Below are 19276 nucleotides of genomic sequence, written 5' to 3' on the forward strand. Positions count from 1 at the left end.
TCATTATTCTTGGTTGATAGTTTTTGCCATTCTATTTTTAATTTAATGAGATCTAAAATATGATCCCACCTTTAAGAATATTTGAGATAAAAATGGATGTGCCTAACCAAGTCATGACAAATAGGGAAAGGACATGCATTCCTGATCATTTTTAAATTCAAACGACATAAGGATGTATTGTAATTTAAAAACGCAGGAAACAGATTTTATATTATAGCTACTGTAACTAAAATGAAAGCCAAAATACATCTATTGGTTGTATACCCTTAGTGAACTTGAGCATTAAGTTCTAATTAGGATGCAATAGACAAGTTTTAAGTCAAAATTTGAATAATTTTTATGCAGTAATACAGCTAAAAGGAAGTGTAAGTCCTAAGTGGTGGCTGTATGAAGAGGAATTAAGTTTCATTGTTTCTCTTTATAGGGTTAGAAATAGCGATACCTATGGTCAGGCAAATCCCATTCTAAATCTCTACTCCAGCTATAAGGTTGAGGTCAATGAAGCTGCCACTCTCTCTCTAAACATTATCTCTGCCAAGTACCTGAAGTCTTCCCACAACTCTGGAAGGTGGGGCCCCCTAAGGAATCTGATAAACCAGCCCTGTGGGGGTTGTTCCGAGCACCATTAGATTCGTTGTTAATAATGAGTCCTCTTCAGGTAAATAAACTAATTTGCTTCTCACTTCAAAACCCCCCTTTTCCACCCATGCACACCCTGCTCTCCATAAGTAAGTAACTTAATAATCAAGGAAGAAAAACCACAGGAAGACATACAAAGATCTAAGACATTTAGTCCTTACGGCCCTTAGAGGCGTACAATCTAAATACTTCTTAGGAATTAGTTCATCATCAAATATGGAATCTTAGCTTAGTTGTGAATATCATAGTAAACATTCTTTAAAATCAATATTTTAAAGAAAAACATTACACTTCACATTTATCATGGTAGGAAATTTCTTCTTACTACTATCAACTTTGTTATCAATTAAAAAGGTTTACTTTAGCTAAACTTTGCTTACACTCCCCTTCTCTATATTTTGAATAAAGATTTTTGGAAAAAGACATCTTAAAAGATTAGTAAGTGTAAGTGTTTTGGTACAAATTTGGCAAATAGTTGTCTGGACAAAAGAGATCAAGACTAAGGTGGACCGAAGTCATGTCCTGGCAATTCTACTAAATGTTTTGAGAACAGCATACGGCACATTTCCACATAGGACATGGTTGCCATCCAGAAGAGGGAGTCGGCGCCACGGTGAGAGGCCTAGGCTAGAGATACTGTTCATATCAAAATTCAGCACCCACTGGGGGTAATATCAAAGAAAGTAACAGGGAAATAAGCACGACATAAGTTCATATTAAATGTGATAGTGCTACAAAAATGTCTCCTGACAGCTGTTGGGGTGGTGGCTGGGTTGAGGGAGGAGGTGGAGAGATTGAGCAAAAAGAGAGAGAGAGACTCATGAACATGGACACCAGTGCAGCGATGGCAAGGGGGGAGTAATCGGAGGAGGTATGGGGGGATATTGTGATGGACGATGACTTGACTTGGGGTGTTGAACACACAATACAATGTACAGATGATGTGTTGTAGAGTTGTGCACCTGAAACTTGTATAATTTTGTTAACTAGGGTCACCCTAATCAAATTAATGAAAATGGACAATGTCACCTTGGGCTCATGGGCACACCTACGATGGCCCGTGGCATAACCTGGGGCGTCGCCTGGCTTTGTGCTCTCCTCCCTCCAACAGGCAGTGCCTGCAGCTCTTTTTCAGAGGGCTGCACTCGGGCTACTGGACCCACATGCAAGGACATCAGGAAGTGTCAGGAATTACATTCCCCAAGGTGGCCTTGGAGTCCTCATTGACTGGTGCCCCTGTGTGATACGCAGCTCCCTTGTCTTGAGGAGGGGCAGCTCTGAGTGTTAATTTACGCTTCAGATGGATCAAGTTTATAGTCACTTGCCCCGGCTTTTCTCCTCCTGCTTCTCCTGTCCTTTCCTAGCTTCTCTTGGAAGCACATTTTTAATAACTCACTTGCACCCAAATTGCTCCTAGTAAGCCCAAACAAAGACATTGTAAATGTCTATTAACCTGACATAAATAATAAATTATTTTCTTCTTATTATTAAATAAGCTTTACACTTTCTCACTGCACACAGAATTAAGGTTTAAATTCATCACTCTTGCCTATGGTAGCCTCACTCACCTTTTGCCTTTCTCTCTCCTTAGTACATTTTGGCAATACCGGTGTTTTATGGGATAGTCACACAATAAAGCCCTTTCTAAACTCAAAGCCTATGAATATGTAACATCTCATCTTGAGTACTTCTAGAGTAAATTGCATTACCCTTCCCAATTTTTGTCTTTCTCCCTGGAACAATATTATTCATTTCCATTCTTGGCATGCCTCCTTATAGGTGGACTGTATTTCTACACCCATCATTAGTGTCGACCATGTTATCTGTCTTATCGGATGAAATGTGAATGGACTCGATGCACTCCTTTCCCGTGAGGAGGCTTTAAGTGAGCTTGAATGATTTAGTTTGCGTTTTCTCTTTCCTGTCTCCTGTCATGAGCAAAAGTGTAATCCTTCAGCCTGGTCACAGAATCAAAAAGCTTGTGCACACAACCTGAGTGTGGCACAGCACAACAGAGCCCTCCAGGCTACGAATGTCGCTGGCACCAGCTAAATGGGAAGCTCATTTTTGTTTAGTTGTAGCTCTTACTCAGATTTAAAATTATTTCTTCATTTCTGCATTTCTTATTTTAACTGTATCCTCCAACAGCCTACATTTTTAATGAAGACATGCCCTGCTCGTCTCATTATGATCCACAGGCTAGAACGGTTATGTGGCAGACAAGCAAAAATATTTAAGTAATGCATGATTGAAAGAATCCTCTTGTTCACAATGATGGCTCTCATATGTAAATACATGTTATTAATATCCACAACTCAAGTAGAAGTAAGCAGTGTATTAAAACAACTCTTCAAGGTTAGTCTCGCATTTTATTTCAATTTGGATGTTTAAACTGTATTCCCATACAGAGTTCAAGGTCTTTAATGTCAGTGACCAAGTCTCACACATCTAATATTATTTGTATTCCCACACACATAGAACATTTTTTAAAATATGTCTTTATTGATTTCAGAGAGAGGAAGGGAGAGGGAGAGAGAGAGAGAAACATCAATGATGAGAGAGTCATTGATCGGCTGCCTCCTACACGCTCCTTGCTGGGGATCGAGCCCGCAACCTGGGCATGTGCCCTGACCGGGAATCGAACCCCGATCTCCTGGATCCTAGGTCAATGCTCAGCCACTGAGCCACACCCGGCCAGGCTCCCATAGAATATTTTAACAATTTAAACTTCTCGTTATTATTTTTACTCTGAAAATAAAGCTGGCTATTGTATGCCTGACAATGTTTTTACAGGATTCACTTTTTTTCTGGTTGTCATCCCTAGAATGTCCACCGGTATGAAAGTAATGCATCTCACTGAAGTGATTATCAACTGACATGAAGAAATATTACATCTATTTTCTGAAGTACTTTCTCATTGCTTCAGTTGTTTCTTTGTTCTTTATCATTCAGTGCCAGTCTGAGTCTTTTGGGCTTCCAATCATTTCATTATGGGATTCAGAACATTTCTTTCCCCAGGATTTTAGCCCCTGTAGAGACATAAGCTGACAGAATAATGACTGGCTATGCTTTCCGACTATATCAAGCTATCATTTATGGACCACACTATGTCATGGGGTGGACATATAGTTTTTTCTAACTGGGTTCAGTTAAATATTCTCAAGTTAAACTGATTTTGTTCTTACATAAGAACAGATGTATATTATCTGAATAGTAAAATATACCACCATCCCTGAAATTTGTAATACCAATTTAAGACAAGAAAACAAATAATTACAGAATTTAAGTCGTTTCTAAAATCACATTTTATATATTGCACAGGTATGTGTGTGTGTGTGTGTATGTGTGTATTACATCAAACTAGAGAATTATATATGAAATTCTATAATATTTTTTATAAGCCCACTTTGCAGCACAATTCACATTCTGTGCTATAGATAAATATTTGTGGAAATCATTATAGTATTTTTTTTAGTGGTGGGAAAAGAAGGGCTTACCATTTTAATTAAATAGAATAATTTTGAACATTTTCTGAAGTAATATATCTGAGATAGGCTGTATTTCTATTATATTAAAAAACTAGCCTTAGCCGGTTTGGCTCAGTGGTTAGAGTGTTGGCCTGTGGACTGAAAGGACCTGGGTTCGATTCCAGCCAAGGGCATGTACCTCAGTTGCAGGCTTGATTCCCAGGAGGCAACCACTCGTGTCTCTCTCACATCGATGTTTCTCTCTCTCTCTCTTTCTCTCTCTCTCCCCCTTCTACTCTCCCTGAAAAGCTATGGAAAAAAAAATATCCTCAGGTGAAGATTAAAAATAAAACAAAAACTAATAGGTGTTCCTCTTAGAAAAATTTATCCCCAAAAAGTTGATCCTGTGTTTTGTTTTAGTTGATGAAATATGTATGGCAGTAAAATATAGCACTTGTGGGGAGAAGCACTGTGAGCCACCACGTGGACCAGTGTGCTCCCTGATCATGGGAACTGTGTTCACACTGAGTCCCATCAGCCTCACTGACTTCAGTAAGCTGAGTCCCTGGCTGACCCGTGAGGGGCATGCAGAATATGTGCTATTAAACTTTTTTTAAGCTACTACATTTGGTGATTTCTTTATTATCATAACATAACTCAGCCAATCAAGCTAACAGAAAACATTTTTGAAAAGTTGAGATAAATGTGTGTAAAATTTGTGATCAGAATAATTTCCCCAAATCTCAGTGAATATATCGCTATAAAGCTAGGTGTGTTAACTTGGGCCAGAGCCCATATTGCAGAGTTCTTTCTTAAGCACAGTATTATATGCCACAGTTCTTGGCATATAAAGTATTTAAAAATTAATTTATTTTTTAAATTATTTATATTAAATGTAATCAAGTATGCTGTTGTAATGTTTGCTATTGCACACATGTGTCAAATTTTAGAAAATGGGTCTAGATCTTAGGAATTTTAAAAATACATTAAAAAATATGTTGATTTATAAAATAACCAAGTCCCATCCTAAGGATGCTTCCTCACATAAGCTGAGTCCATTTTTGTGAATGTCTTCTAATTTAGAAATTTAGAAAAATTCTACATCCATATATTGGTCAAATAAAATGTGAGAATTCTCTTTGTAAAAATTACTCAATGAATTATACTTTTCTATAAACACACATTATACAAACATATTTGAGCTAAAATTTATCCCAAAATATAAAATACTCTAAATTAGACTTTCAAAATGTCTATTCATATGGAAGTGTTATAAAATTTGGATACATAAATTAGTTTTTAAGGCTTCAATAGGTATTAATAATTTATTTTTAATGAAGAATATATTAATACTATTCAAAAAATCAAAAAGGTTTTTCTACATCACCATGCTCTATAAAATATTTGTAACTTCTCTTTGTAAAATGCATCAGCATACTTTCTACATGAAAAAAAGTAATCAGTCATTATTGCCAGGCTTTATCTCTGTAAATTTTCCCAATTGAGTTCATTCAATTGAGGAATAATGGGTTGTGTATTTACAAACAGTTCAAATTCACAAAATCTGTGTTGCTTAATAGTCTTCAATGAAGATTGTTGCAACAGAAGATACTAGAAATTGTATCGCCTGTGGTACCTCTGATCATTAACCTGTGGATATTAGAAACAAATCAACATGATAGACGTGGTCTTTTTGACAGGATGCTAGAGAATTCTGAAGATATAAACATCATTATTAAATCATGCTTCAACATGAGCATAGAAAGAAATATTAATAAGCCTTTTGTGAATAAGAGATTAATTTACTGTCAAACACATATTACCTTTGTAGGAAAAAGGCAGATTTATAGAAATAAACATCTGCACCATAGGCAGATATGTCTGAAGTATAATTAAATTACATTCATAGTGAACACAGTGGCATTAACTTCAGAGGAATCTGGAGCCATTTTGTTAGTATTTCTTACCAATTCTGATTTCCCTTTGTTTATCATACACACAGTGAAGAAAAAATCAATTCCTTTTTAAATTACCCAATTTTTAAAAATGGTTAAGTTGAAACATGAATATTCATACAAATCTTATTTTGTATGAATATTCATAGCAATCTTCAGATAAAGTGTGGTAAATTATGAAAATGACCACACATATTTTTATGTCCTTACATCCAGACCCATTATAATGTGATGGTACAGGTCCTCAATTCAAGAGCCGTATCCTTTAAACGTGCATGTGACTTGCTTTGATCAAGCAGAGGTTTGGAAAGCACTGTCTACTGGGCATTCTCTTTTGTTGTTTTTGGAAACTGTTACAAACATGTGAAAAACTGGGTTACTCTAGTAGATGATGAAAGACACATAGCCTAGCTGTATCTGTCCCTCAGCCACCAACTGGCCAATCTCTAGAAGCAGAATTGCTTCATTAAGCATCAGCTGAACACAAATGCATGAGTAAACCTCGATTAACCATTAACTGATTCTGGCCTTAATTGTCAAAACAGGATATTATGGGTGAAATAAATAGTTGTTGTTTAGAGCCACTAAATTTTGGGATGGCTTGTTATACAGCAAATACTTACTGTTACACAATCTGTTATGGGTTGAATCGTGTCCCCACAAAATTCATATGTTGAGGACCTAACCTCTGGAACCTCAGAATATGACCTTACTTTGAAGTAGCGTTGTTGCAGATATCATAACTTAAGATGAGGTCATAGTAGAGTAGGCTGGGTCCCCAATTCAATATGACTGCTATTCTTTTAAAAAGGAACAATTTCAACATGCACACATGGAGAATCCCATGACCGCAGAGATCAGAGAGGTGCTTCTGCAAGCAAAGACACACAAAAGGTTGCTAGCAAACCACCAGAAGCTGGAGGGAGTCATGGAATTGATTTTTTGTCACAGCTCTTGGAAGGAAGCAAACCTTTCAACCATTTGTTCCCAGACTTCTAGCCTCAAATTAATCTCTATTATTTAAGCTAGCAATTTGCAGTACTTTATTAATGCAGTTTTAGCAAACTAATACACAACTAAACTCCTCTTTACCTTGATTTCTTTTTAGGTCCTATTTCCTCGGCCTGGAGAATTATTTTCTTGCTTTCTCTTTCATTTAAATTCTAGCTAAAGTGTTGATCCTTTGATTCCATAATTGCAAATTATCCTTCCTCCAGCCGCCCTCTATCAACAAGTTTTATTTTCTCCATTATACTTATCTCTATCTGAGGCTACTTATAATCTTTGTTTACCTATTTTTAAATCTTCTCTACTAAAATGTAAGCTCCATGGAAACAGGACCCTTTATTGTCATTTTATTACTGTATCCACAAGACTTTGCATATAACAGATCCTTAACTATTAATTACATAAAATAATACTTAGATAAGCCAGAGAGCATTTTAATAGGTTATCTTATAATTAAAAATTTAACCTATATAAGATATTTTCTTTCAAACAAACTCCTGAATAACTATCATTTGCATGGAGTATGATTGCTTACTTAGAAATCCATGGAGAGAGAGAGAGAAACACTAATGTGAGAGAAACACATTGATCGGTTATGTGCCCTGCCCTGAGGTTGAACCCGCAAGCCAGGTATGTACCCCAACCAGAAATCAAACCCACAATCCTGTGATGCACAGGATGACACTCCAACCAACTGAGCCACCTGGCCAGGGCCTGAAAGAAATATTTTCCTTGAAACAAGAAATTAAACATAAAAGGCTCTATTATTCTTTTAGTCCTCTCTAAAATGAAGTTCTCTTATTCACCAGATGCTGATACTAAAGGTTCAGTGTAATATTCAACATCGTATAACTAGAACATCACTCTAACTGAGGTGTTGTGAGTCCAAAAGCCATGTTATTTTCAAAGCTCTGTTACCTTCCTGTGGCATAAAATCAAGTTGGATTCACAGGACCAGAGCTTATCCATAGAGTCTCCATGCATATTTTTGGAAAATACTGGTTAGCAGAGCCTCGAAAATACAAAATAACAAATAAAAGAGTTATCCCTCTCTACTTTCATAATATCTATTCAAACCCTGGGTAAGCATGCAAAGCAAAATAAAAATCATCTCCCAGTTCTTATACTTTCAAAATGTTCTGAATTTTTCTTTATTTCAGCCAGCAGGCTAAAAAGTCAGAGGACAGGGTTGAACAAATAGACACAGCCTCAGGAGGAGAAAAGATACCAGTAAAACTAATTTCTAAATAGAGGTATAAATGTGGTAAGGATTGTATAAAATATAAGGCAGCACCATGAACCAGAGCTAGCTCGGATGAGCTCTGGAAGATTTTGTAGCAGGGGATACTCAGTCTTGACACATTTGTGGTGAAAATACTAAATATGAATTCATAGACTGTCTATTAGGAAGTAGAATAAAAATGACATTGATTAATAGTGTCCCCGGGACTTTATTAATAATGTAGGAACTTTAGGACACATCCAGCTTCGTTAGCATGAAATGTAGAGGATGGCGACGGAGGGCAAGAGATGATAAAACCGCTCTTGTCAGGTGAAGCTCAGAAAAGCATCGCCACCCACCAGTTACAGCTCGAAAGAGACGATGGATAATAAACTAACTTTCAGGAGCTGAAGAAATGAATGATAAAGGTCGGGGCATTATGAATAAATATGTGGATGGAGTTTCTCCTGAGTAAGGTCAGCACCATGAATTTTTTAAAAGAGGTTTAAACCATGAATTAGCAATAGGAAAGAATGTTATTAGTGCAAAGGAGTACTGCGTGTGTTGTTTGAAATCGGGGCCCTGTAAAAAAAAGTGTTAGAAGGGCCGTAGCAGTACATTGTATTTTTTTTAAAGAAAACAACAGCAACAACAGCACCAACAGCAACAAAGCAACACAGAGGTAAGCCGACTTAATAAAAAGGGAATACGGTAAACCAATTGGAATAGAAAAGCAAGAATGTGAAATAGTTCCTGTTGGTTTTCTTTTCAATGAAAACACTTTTGGAAAGGAAAATTATTGGTTTTAGCAGAGTGGCGTGATGGTGTCACAGACAGGAAAGAGAAAATGCAACGAGAAAGAAGGGAGCTATGTAATTTCAGCAGAGTCATTATCTTTAGTTAGAAATTTGCAGAGGTGGGTTTTAAGGAAAAGGAAATTGGCCATTAAAGAATGGTGTAAATGATTGAATGTCTAAACAAATCTTTCCCGAAGAAATCTCAGAGATTTCAAAGGAACAAATATTATCTTAAACAGGAAATGAATTCACAAAAAAAGTTTTACTAAATATCATGTTGGCTTTCTCCTTTGCTCTTGTCCTTTCGCCCTCTCTATCTATGCTCTCGCACCACACCCACGCACCCTGACACACTCACACCACACACACACACACATTCAAAATTCAAATGTAATTTTTCTTCTTTCATAATCCAGTTGACTTTTGAACAACACGTAAGTTAGGGGCATCCACCTCCCCAAGTCAAAACTCCAAATATAACTTAAGTTGACCCTTTGCTGACACAAGATCCCCAATGGTGGAGGTCCCCCTTTTATAAGGTGAGGTTAAACTGTGTGAGTGAGTTGAACTGCCTGGGACAATTCCACTGTGGTGGACTGAAAAAAAATCTGCATCGAAGTGAACCATCCAGTTCAAAGCCATTTATCAAAGGGTCAACTGCAGTCTAATAAAGTCCTTGTAACATTTTTTCAGCACCATCTTTCCTTAAGGAGCATTTCTTAAAGGCCTATTTCATGTGTTTTCAAGTCATCATTATTACAGCATCTGCATTTTTAAATAATATAAAGGCAGTATGGATAAATGCACATTTTATTTAAATGAGAATATTTGACTAATTTAAGGTTATCTTAAATCATTATGGTAGGCAAAATAACAATAACAGCCTCCCCAAATGCCCACGTCCTAATCCCCCAAACCTGTGAATATTTCTGGTTGCATGGCAAAGGGGAAGTACTCTAGCTGACTGCAAAATAGGAAGATTAGATGCTCTGGGACATGCTATTCTCTCTCATCCATCATAGGCATAGGGGGTGTTGCTGGGTCAGAATTGGTCTGGTGACTGCAGCAGCAGAAGCTGGGTTTCAAGATGCAGCAAGCCAGCCTCAAAGAGAGTGAGGTGCTCTTCTGCAGAGTTGGGGGAGGTGAGTGATGTTAGTGCAAGAGGCCACCGGTGCTGCAAGAGGATAGAAGTGTTGCCTTTGTGGTAGGATGATAGGAGGTGAGGAGACAGGAGGTTACTAAACTTTATTTTTACCCATGTAATAGCAGGAAGGCTTTGAATGCAATGCCAACCCAGAGTAGCGAAAGAAGCCCCCTGCCACAAAAGGGGTAGCTGACACTTCTTGTTTGGAGACTACAGCACTCAGATGGCTCTCAGGACTGGTGAGGAGCTGTGGGCTGCTTGATTCAGGACTGCCCAGTTCAAGGGGATTGAGAGGAAGAGACTAGGGAGTGAAAAGAAGAGACTCAGAGCAACAAAGCTGGTGAGGGAAGGAAATTGGCTAAGGCAGTCTGAGGGAGCAGTGAAGAGAGAAAGCCTGGGCCTCTTCAGAACACAGAACTCAGGCCTGTACCACAGAGGCAGGGCCAGGAGCCTGGTCTTCTGATGCCCCTGCTTCTCGGTTGGAGAAAATTATCTCATAGTGTCTGTGTCTTGATTTTCTCTGCTGGTCACACAGTTTCATCTACTCCCATAGTTGTTTGAATGTAACTCCTGGATCCAAGAGGCCTGGATTCAAATCCTGAACCTACCACTTAGTTGCCTTAACACCTTTAGCAAATTAGTGAATCTGTGATTCTAAATGGGGGTGTTGATAATACCTACCTTAGAATTTTATTTTTTTAAAAATATATCTTTATTGATTTAAGAGAAAGGAAGGCAGAGGGAGAGAGAGAAACATCAATGATGAGAGAGTCCTTATTGATCAGCTGCCTCCTGCACGCCCCCTGCTGGGGAGCGAGCCTGCAAGCTGGGCATGTGCCCTGACCAGGAATCGAACAGCGATCTCCTGGATCCTAGGTCGATGCTCAACCACTGAGCCACGCCTGGCCAGGCCCTACCTTGGAATTTTGAGACATCAACTGGTTAATTTATACAAAGGGTCTGAGACAGATTTTAACTGTATAGCTGTTATAGCTTATATGACCATTGTTCAGAGCCCCAGGGACAAATTCTAGGTCCAAGATGCATTCATGCGATCTACCGTCGTGTCACCTTTTCTGCTCTTGGGAGTTTGTCAGATAGATTTTCCATTTATTTCTTTCATCATTTTATTGTATCTGGTTTAATATCCAACAAATCTTATCATGCATATATTTTGACTATCTTTTGTGATGGAAATAGAGCATTAGTTAAACTCAACTAAAATGTTTCCCCCTCAATAGTTTTAGTGTGGTCTTTCACTGAAAATTAAAAGTTACAATCAAACACCTTCAGCTATGTGCTTTGGTTTCTTTCTGAGAACTGGAGGAAGGGTGGTTGGGGAATTGGTGCAAATAATTCAAATTAATATCCAAACAAATACTCTACCACAAGTGAAATACATATCACATTGAGGAAATTGAATCCTTTTAGTAATACAAGTATACCTTGGTGAATAGCTGATATTTGCCAAGAATAATAAAACTCCCTCAGCCTTTGAGAGATCAGATCTGTTAAAAACAAAGACATAATAGGAATGACTTATGTTATAGTGTTTGCTTGCTGCATGTAAAACTTTATAATCTAAAATCTTACAATTTATTTTTTCCTATTACAATCATCATTACACATTTTGAACAGATAAGGCTACAAAAAGTCAATTTTATTTTACACGAAAACATGTGAATGGGCCATAGGTTTCAGAGATAAATTCATATCATTACATACTTTATTGTTGGAGGCAGTCTCTACCATGGCCCCCAATGATCTCTGCTTCCTGGACTTATGTCCTAACGTAGTGTTCACCCCTTGCATGTGGCCTGGGCTACTTTGACTAGCTTTTAAAGATTAGAATACTACAGAAATGATGAGATGCTATTTCTGAAGTCAGGTTAAAACAAAGAAAAACATCTGTGGCTTTTATCCTTGAAAACTCTTATTTATATGGAAAATGAGAAGAGAAAATGGGCAAGAGGTAGTATTCAAAGACATAAATGATGGATAATTTCCCAGATTTGAATACAGAGATGAATCATGGGGAAGATGAAAAATATACCCACATCTAGACACATTTTAAAGAAATTGTAATTTAGGGGAAGAGAAATAGAATGTTTAATTCTGGGGGAAAAAAGGAAATTGGATCAACCTAAAAAAAACTAACATCAGGTAAAGAGAAAAACAAACTTGGTAAATGCAAAGCGAAAAGATAAAAATAATTATATCAATCAACACAACAAATTCAATGCTATCTATTTTTATAAATTATAGGTTAGATGTATGTGTGTTTGTGGGTGTGTGTTTTTGTCTGTTCTAGAGAGAGACTCTCAGATTGGCTTAAATATTTATGAGTATCAACTCAGAATGGTATTCTACTGAATAATTCTCTTGTACTTTGAAATCATAGTTTAGTACCTTTAAAAAAGATAGTAATTCAAAATGTTTTATATTCTAGCAAATTCTGAGTTAAAAAACAATAGAGCACTACAAATTTGGAAAAGTAAAGAGATAACTAAAACTTTGGAATATATTTGCAAAATTCTACATAGAAAAATGGTTGGAGTTAGAGAACTTTTAAAGAGAATTATAGCCCATATTGAAATATTTTTACCTGTATTGAGAACATGTTTATCATACAACTAATAAAAATTTCTAGCCATGAAATTAATGCTCAAACATACTGAATAAAATCCACAGCTATGAACAACAAACAAGTGAATTAATTAACAGACTAATAATAACAGAAGCCAATTCCTTAACCTGAGAAAACATAATTGCCCCAAAATAACAGCAAATGCTTCTCACATAATGAAATGTTGGCAGCATTACCTTTGAAATTGTGAACAGGTAATCTTGCTTACTATCATCACTCTTAGTTTTCTTTTGTTAAATTTACCTAATATAAGGGTCATTATGTAAAAGTAGGAAAAGTTTTGTATAAGAAATTAGTTTTCATATATTTCAGAAAACACAGTTAGAAGATAATACCAGACACAGATATTCTCTTATAAGCAGCAACTGAAAATAAAATATCTAGATACAATCTGAGAAATGTTAGGGGCTCTTATAAAGGCAAATAGAGTTACTCAATGTAAGAATAATGATGTGGAGTGTGTGTGTGTGTGTGTTTGTGCGTGTGTATGAATCAGAGTGAGAAAAAAATTAACAAACGAGTTTGATAGAAAATTTAAAAATGTCCAAGAAAAACAGATTGTGGGAGAAAGATATGTAAAAGAAGGCAAAGTGACAGGGAAAGAAAAAGTGAAAGAAAGAGGGAGGGAGGGAAGAGCAGGGAGTAGGCAATATTAAGGAGAAAATCACAGGAAAGTTTACAACTGGACAGAAGGTCATTCATGAGAAAAGAGTTTTTACACTTTATCTCAATAAGATAATGAATTTTGCAAATTCTTGTAGTAAGTAGACATTAGTTTTACAGTTCAACAATAAAAGAATAAGTTTTAAAATAGAAAACAAAGTGAGTTGCAAATATTGTCAAATGCTTAGATGTGTACTTGTGTTAAAGTAAAAAAATGGCGGGACCTGAAAGCCTGAGTAACAGATTTACATTAGCACGTACATGACAGGAAATTGGAAGATTGTAAAAATTTATAAGATGCAGTGTTTACTTAGATAAACATTCTCAGATCTGCTTGCAGACCCTCTTTACATAATTAATGTACAAGAGGAGGCAGAGGTGGAAATGAGTTTGCCCAGGTGGGCGTTATCACCCAAGCTGAAGACATTATTAGGCATAAACACATACACACAGCTTCTCATTTGGAGCATCAGTTTGTGTTAATTTGTTCTATGGCTGTGCTTTAGAGGAATGGCAGTCTTAAAATAGAGATTAGATGCACTGTAATAAGTTCTTTACTGTAATTTAATACTTTCTAGGAGAATTTTGATTTCCCATTTGGTTCATCTGCAGGTTCTGTTTATCAAGTTGTATGCAAATTTTCTGTAGGCAAGTAATTGCCACCCCCACTGAATGAACTTCCAAGGAGACATTTACAGGAATATTTATAGGTACATGAATGCTGTGAAGGAGAGGGCATTCTGTCTTCTTGCGACTTTTCATAAAATGATTTCACGTTGATATGCATATTCATAGGTCTATAGGTACATTTCAGGCATAATTTTAAACTTCAAAAAATATATGAATCTTAGGTTATCATTGGACAGAAGCGTTCAATACTGAACTGAAAGTAGGAGGAATAATATCAACTGTATTATATTTCAAAACAATCAAAACATTTGCTGTCCAAGAATAGCCTCTCAATGAGAAAACCCTGGGCAGGGGGCTCTTGGGCTTGTCTCGATAACCCCCCTTTTTTGGTATCCATTTATGGGGTTGATTTAGCCTGTGCTGCACATCCTTTAAAGCAGTGGTGTTCTTCCTCAGGAGTTGATGTTACTATCTGCCTTCATAAAAAATTAATGCTTTATGAAATACTCAAACAACTTTTGACAGAATAAGAAAATGAACTTAGATAACACAGAGCACTGAATGAGTTCTAAAGATAAAGAGGGGAAAAATGAAAAGAGGTGCAGGGTCGATGACCAGTGGGAGTCATTTTAGAAATGTTATAGTTGAAATACCCATAGGGAATTGCACGTAGAAACATGGAGACGAGTGAGGTCTGTGCCTCCGTAGAGAAATCTGCTTGGAGTTCACGATTGAAAGTGAGCACACATTTGCTATTATTGTTCACTTTATTGATTAGGTCCAAAATAAGTGAATGCAACATATTGTGGGTTCATTATGAGGGTGATTAAAATGTTTTGTACTTGACTAATTAAAGAAACATAATGAAAAATGTACTAAAAATGGGCTCATTGTATACTATAAAGAGATTGTTCTTTTTAAAAATGCAGAGAAAAAAAGGAAGAGAAAATTACTGTGAAAATTCCCTATTCTGGTGTTTTCCTATAATTCAGAAAATCATTCTCCATTCAATTTATTGAGGATTAGCAGCGTTTTTTGGTAATTTCTGTTTAACCTGTGCCTCTGGGCTCTGAGGTCTTTGAAATGCTGCTCTTCTGCAAATGCCTGCCCTGGAAATGAGTTATCCCCTTTTTAATTTCTGTTCCCTTAGAAAACTCTTATAGGGAGAGAAAAGTCACAGGAGTACTGAGTGTAGAAGAAGCTTAATGAGGAAGCACAGAGGTTGGGCGGAAGCAGTGAGAAGGAGGATACGAGAATGGGGCCTATTTCTCTCACTGCACTTTGCCTCGCTTGTGCAAATCTTGCTAATTTGTCTTGTAACTAAGCAAATGACAGTGTGTTTGACATGGGGACCCATATATTTTACCATGTATATTATTTTTAAAAATATATCCATTATTAAAAGTGATGAGAAATTGTTAAACCTCTCCTTAAGAAGCATTATCTATATATTTATTCCACCTGGAGAAATTGAAAATAATAATATCTCTAAATTGTAGAGTATAAGTGAAAGTAAGCCTATGGCTGGCCTTATGCAGATGCTAAAACACATAATTAACTCCATGATGAGATACATAAAGACAGCTGACAGACAGTGAACTTACTCAACTCTAATTTGTTCCACCATTTAAAAATATCAGTATAGGTTTCAAGAGTACAGTTCTATGATACATCATCTGTATACTTGAAACCTATATAATCATATTAACCAATGTCAGCCCAATTCATTTAATTAAAAATCAGTAAGTAAGCAAAATGATATGCTACATAAAGAGAAGGAATGCAACACAGATACTGGAACCACAGCTTAAGGCATCCTCCTGCGTGTTTGTGTGTGAATGTGTGTGTGTGGTGAGCTTCTCTTAGAATGGATGGTATGGTTGAGTGTGGGTGGGAGTGTAGTGAACAGGGGAGCATCTCTGAATAAACTTTCTAGTTAATACAGTAGTTGAACTTAATCTTTGTTCATAGTTTCCTAATCTTTCATCCATAAAATATCATCATTCTAACCTCAAGCTTACTGATATGGAAAACCCATGGGGCCTGAGATCTGTACTGACACTATGTGCTGATTTTTCCTTTACGTCAGAACAAGTGAGACCAAGTCACAACTATTGACAATTATCTGCTAACCCCCTGCTCTCAGCAGACTCATTTCTCCAGGCATCAATAACAAGTGAACTGATTAGAATAGTGAGTTTCTAAAATAACACTTCAACTCATAAGTACCATCTCTCAGGGGTTCCTTTCCAGTTCTTACTTTGAGAGAGGCCATTTTAGTAATTATTGTCAATTTATAATATCACCATATCACTATAATGTGATTAATGGTTGAGTTTACTAAGAACCTTGTATGGCACTGTTAAACTTAATAGTAGTAAATTTTCTTCCACAAGAAAGAGAACCATATTTTATTTTTGTGGTTGAAACTATGAAATACATAACTTTTTGCTAGTAACAAATTCTGCTAATAGCAAACTGCCCTATATGTTGGTGAATATTTCTGATTTCTGAAGGCAAATAGCTTCTTTTAGATAATAAACTGTGCTTATTTCTAATATATTATATAGTCCCTGAAGTCAAATTAAATTTTTATATGTTATTTTGAATTTTACTTTAATGTAATAATGATTGTTTTTAAACAAGGTATGCCACACACACTGATCTATTCATATCTGTTCTGAGGATAACATCTTGTAATCCTTTTATCTTTAAGGTGTTGTTTAGGGATAACCTTTGCTTGCTCATTTTTATATTTGTAAATTTGGAAAAATACACATCTTTGTTTCAAAAAAGTTTTTAAATGTCCATCTTATGAACTTTAAACTAATGCCACAACAGAAGCAATAACATTCCCTTAAACTCTGGGAATTGCCACACAGTGTTCCCTAGAGGTTGTAGACTTGAAAGTCAACCTTCTAATATCTCCTCCCTTACCACCATCTTGGTTATTATTAAATTGCAGCTCTGATCTTCAAGAACTTTCAGGAAATTAAGGAAAAAATTAAATTTTCCATCATTAGGCAAAAGATGAAAGCCATTCAGAAAATCATATTGCTAAGAATTCCATTGAAAAACAAAAAGAATTACTGTTGAAAGAAAACAGAATTGTGAAAGCCCTTTGATTAGATTCTTTCTCTTGGTGTCCTCATTTCAATCCCAATATAATCAAAGTGCCTAAGCATGTTCTGATCCAGAAAAAAAAGTAGGCACTCTAAAGTCTGAGGGATGTTGTAATAGAAATTGTAAGCTGGAAGAATTATTGATGATTTCTGACTAAGAATGGGAATGAACAAAGCAACATGAAGGTGAGAATGGCAACACTAAACCACAATCTTTGATTTAATGCATGAAAGATTAATGAGAATGGCAAAATATTGAAATGGGCTGCTTTACAGATGGCTTTTGAGTTCTGCCAATAAATTGGATAATTGTTAAATTTTATATTGGTCTCCATTTCAAGAATTTTTGCAAAATTAACCAAATATTTTATAAAAAAGACAAAGGCGATTGCATATATTGATTTTAGTAGCCACTTGAAAAAAATATTTTTCTTTATGGAGAAGATAGAAAACTATTTACTGGCTGATTATAAAGTTAGGAAGACACATATGTTTAGTATATATGCCTGGAGATGTACTGCAGGGCACCCCCTGGGTGTCTGGGTGATCTTAGCGCAGCAGCGAGTGCCACGATGACAGATGACCGCCAGGAGCAGCAATACCAGCCAGAGGCTCTGGAGTCCACCTACCCCGACTCCTTTACAGTATTATCAGGAAACCCTCCCAGCTTCACCGTTACTGTGACATCTGAGGCTGCAGGAAAGGATGAACTTGTCCTGACGACCCTCAAGTTTACATACAGTGAAAAACACCAAGTTCAAAGCCCCCTGTCTGAAATATTCTCCCTGGAAAATCTAGAAGATAATGATGCCTCAGGCATTGCTAAATTACTAGCATCACAGGCAGAAGAAAACATTGGTTGGTGCTGATCTTTATGTTAGTGACAGCTCTGCAAGGACAAGTAAATGAGTCGATCAAATAAAAACTACAAGAGAAGCAGAAAAGAAACCAAAAGGGAAAGAAACGGAAGAAGCCGAGAAGCAATTATTTCATGGCACTGCTGCTGCAGTTGAGGGTTTCTTATGTTGGAAAGCAAGTTCCATGCAGAACCCTTGGAAATTAAAAAGAGATGAAGGAAAGGACAAGCAGGAAAAAAATAAATTAAGTGGTAAATAGCAATTTGAAACAGATCATAGTCTGGCCACATCTGATACCCAGCTCTTGGAGGATGCTGGAAACAATGGAGAGGCGGGTGAGTCTTTGTTTCGGAAAACGGCTGCACTGGAGCTGGAGGGTGGTGAGCATGACCCAGGGAACGACATGGGGGACTAACGAAGGGACCCCCCCCCCCCGTCTACAGAGAGGACTGACTGTCACGGTGTCTGTGGCTATGCTGAGGGTGTTGGTTTGCTTTTCTTTTTTCCTAAAAAAATAATTTTCAGGGGAATATTATTTTGATAGCTTTCATCATTGGACTTAATGAACTGACCTTAAATTTTTTTTAAAAAAAGAAGAAAGAATACATGTCAGTGGAAGAAATGTGTACACTAGGGAATGGGAGATTTAGAAGAGAAGAAGCTCTGAGGCAATAAAATATATAATATTTCATTATACAAAGTTTTATAATTTTTAATTTAAAATGATACCACTATGCAGCTTCAAAATAAAACTATTAGCAGATGTTTACAGAGATGAAATTTTGGTATTTATACTATCCAAACACCTGCTACTTATTAACAAAAGGATCCAATGTGATAAAAAAGAAAATTGGGAAAAGATTTAATTTCATGAAAGGGGATATCCCAAGAGAATCTTCAAGCTGCCACAAGACTGAAGGAAAGATGCCCAATCTTAGAGGTTGTCAAGGAAATTGAATAAATATAGCAATGAAATTGACTTCTTATGATTAGAAAGCATGAATAAATAACACCAAGTGCTTGCAGAAATATAAGTAATGTGTTATTGTTCTCACACATTGCTGTTAGAAATATGTATTGATAGTTATTTTCAAAACAATCCAATAATAGCAATTAAAATTAGAA

General features: G+C 36.4%; 1 pseudogene across 1 annotated transcript; it reads left to right on the plus strand.

Moving 5' to 3' along the window:
* The first annotated feature begins 17866 nt into the window (after positions 1-17866).
* On the plus strand, positions 17867-18566 carry LOC308554934 (RWD domain-containing protein 1 pseudogene; annotated as a pseudogene). The gene has a single exon. The product of its transcript is annotated as an RWD domain-containing protein 1 pseudogene (transcript).
* The last annotated feature ends 710 nt before the right edge of the window (positions 18567-19276 follow it).

Source organism: Miniopterus schreibersii (assembly GCF_964146895.1).
Source record: "Miniopterus schreibersii genome assembly, chromosome: 3".
NCBI lineage: Eukaryota > Metazoa > Chordata > Mammalia > Chiroptera > Miniopteridae > Miniopterus > Miniopterus schreibersii.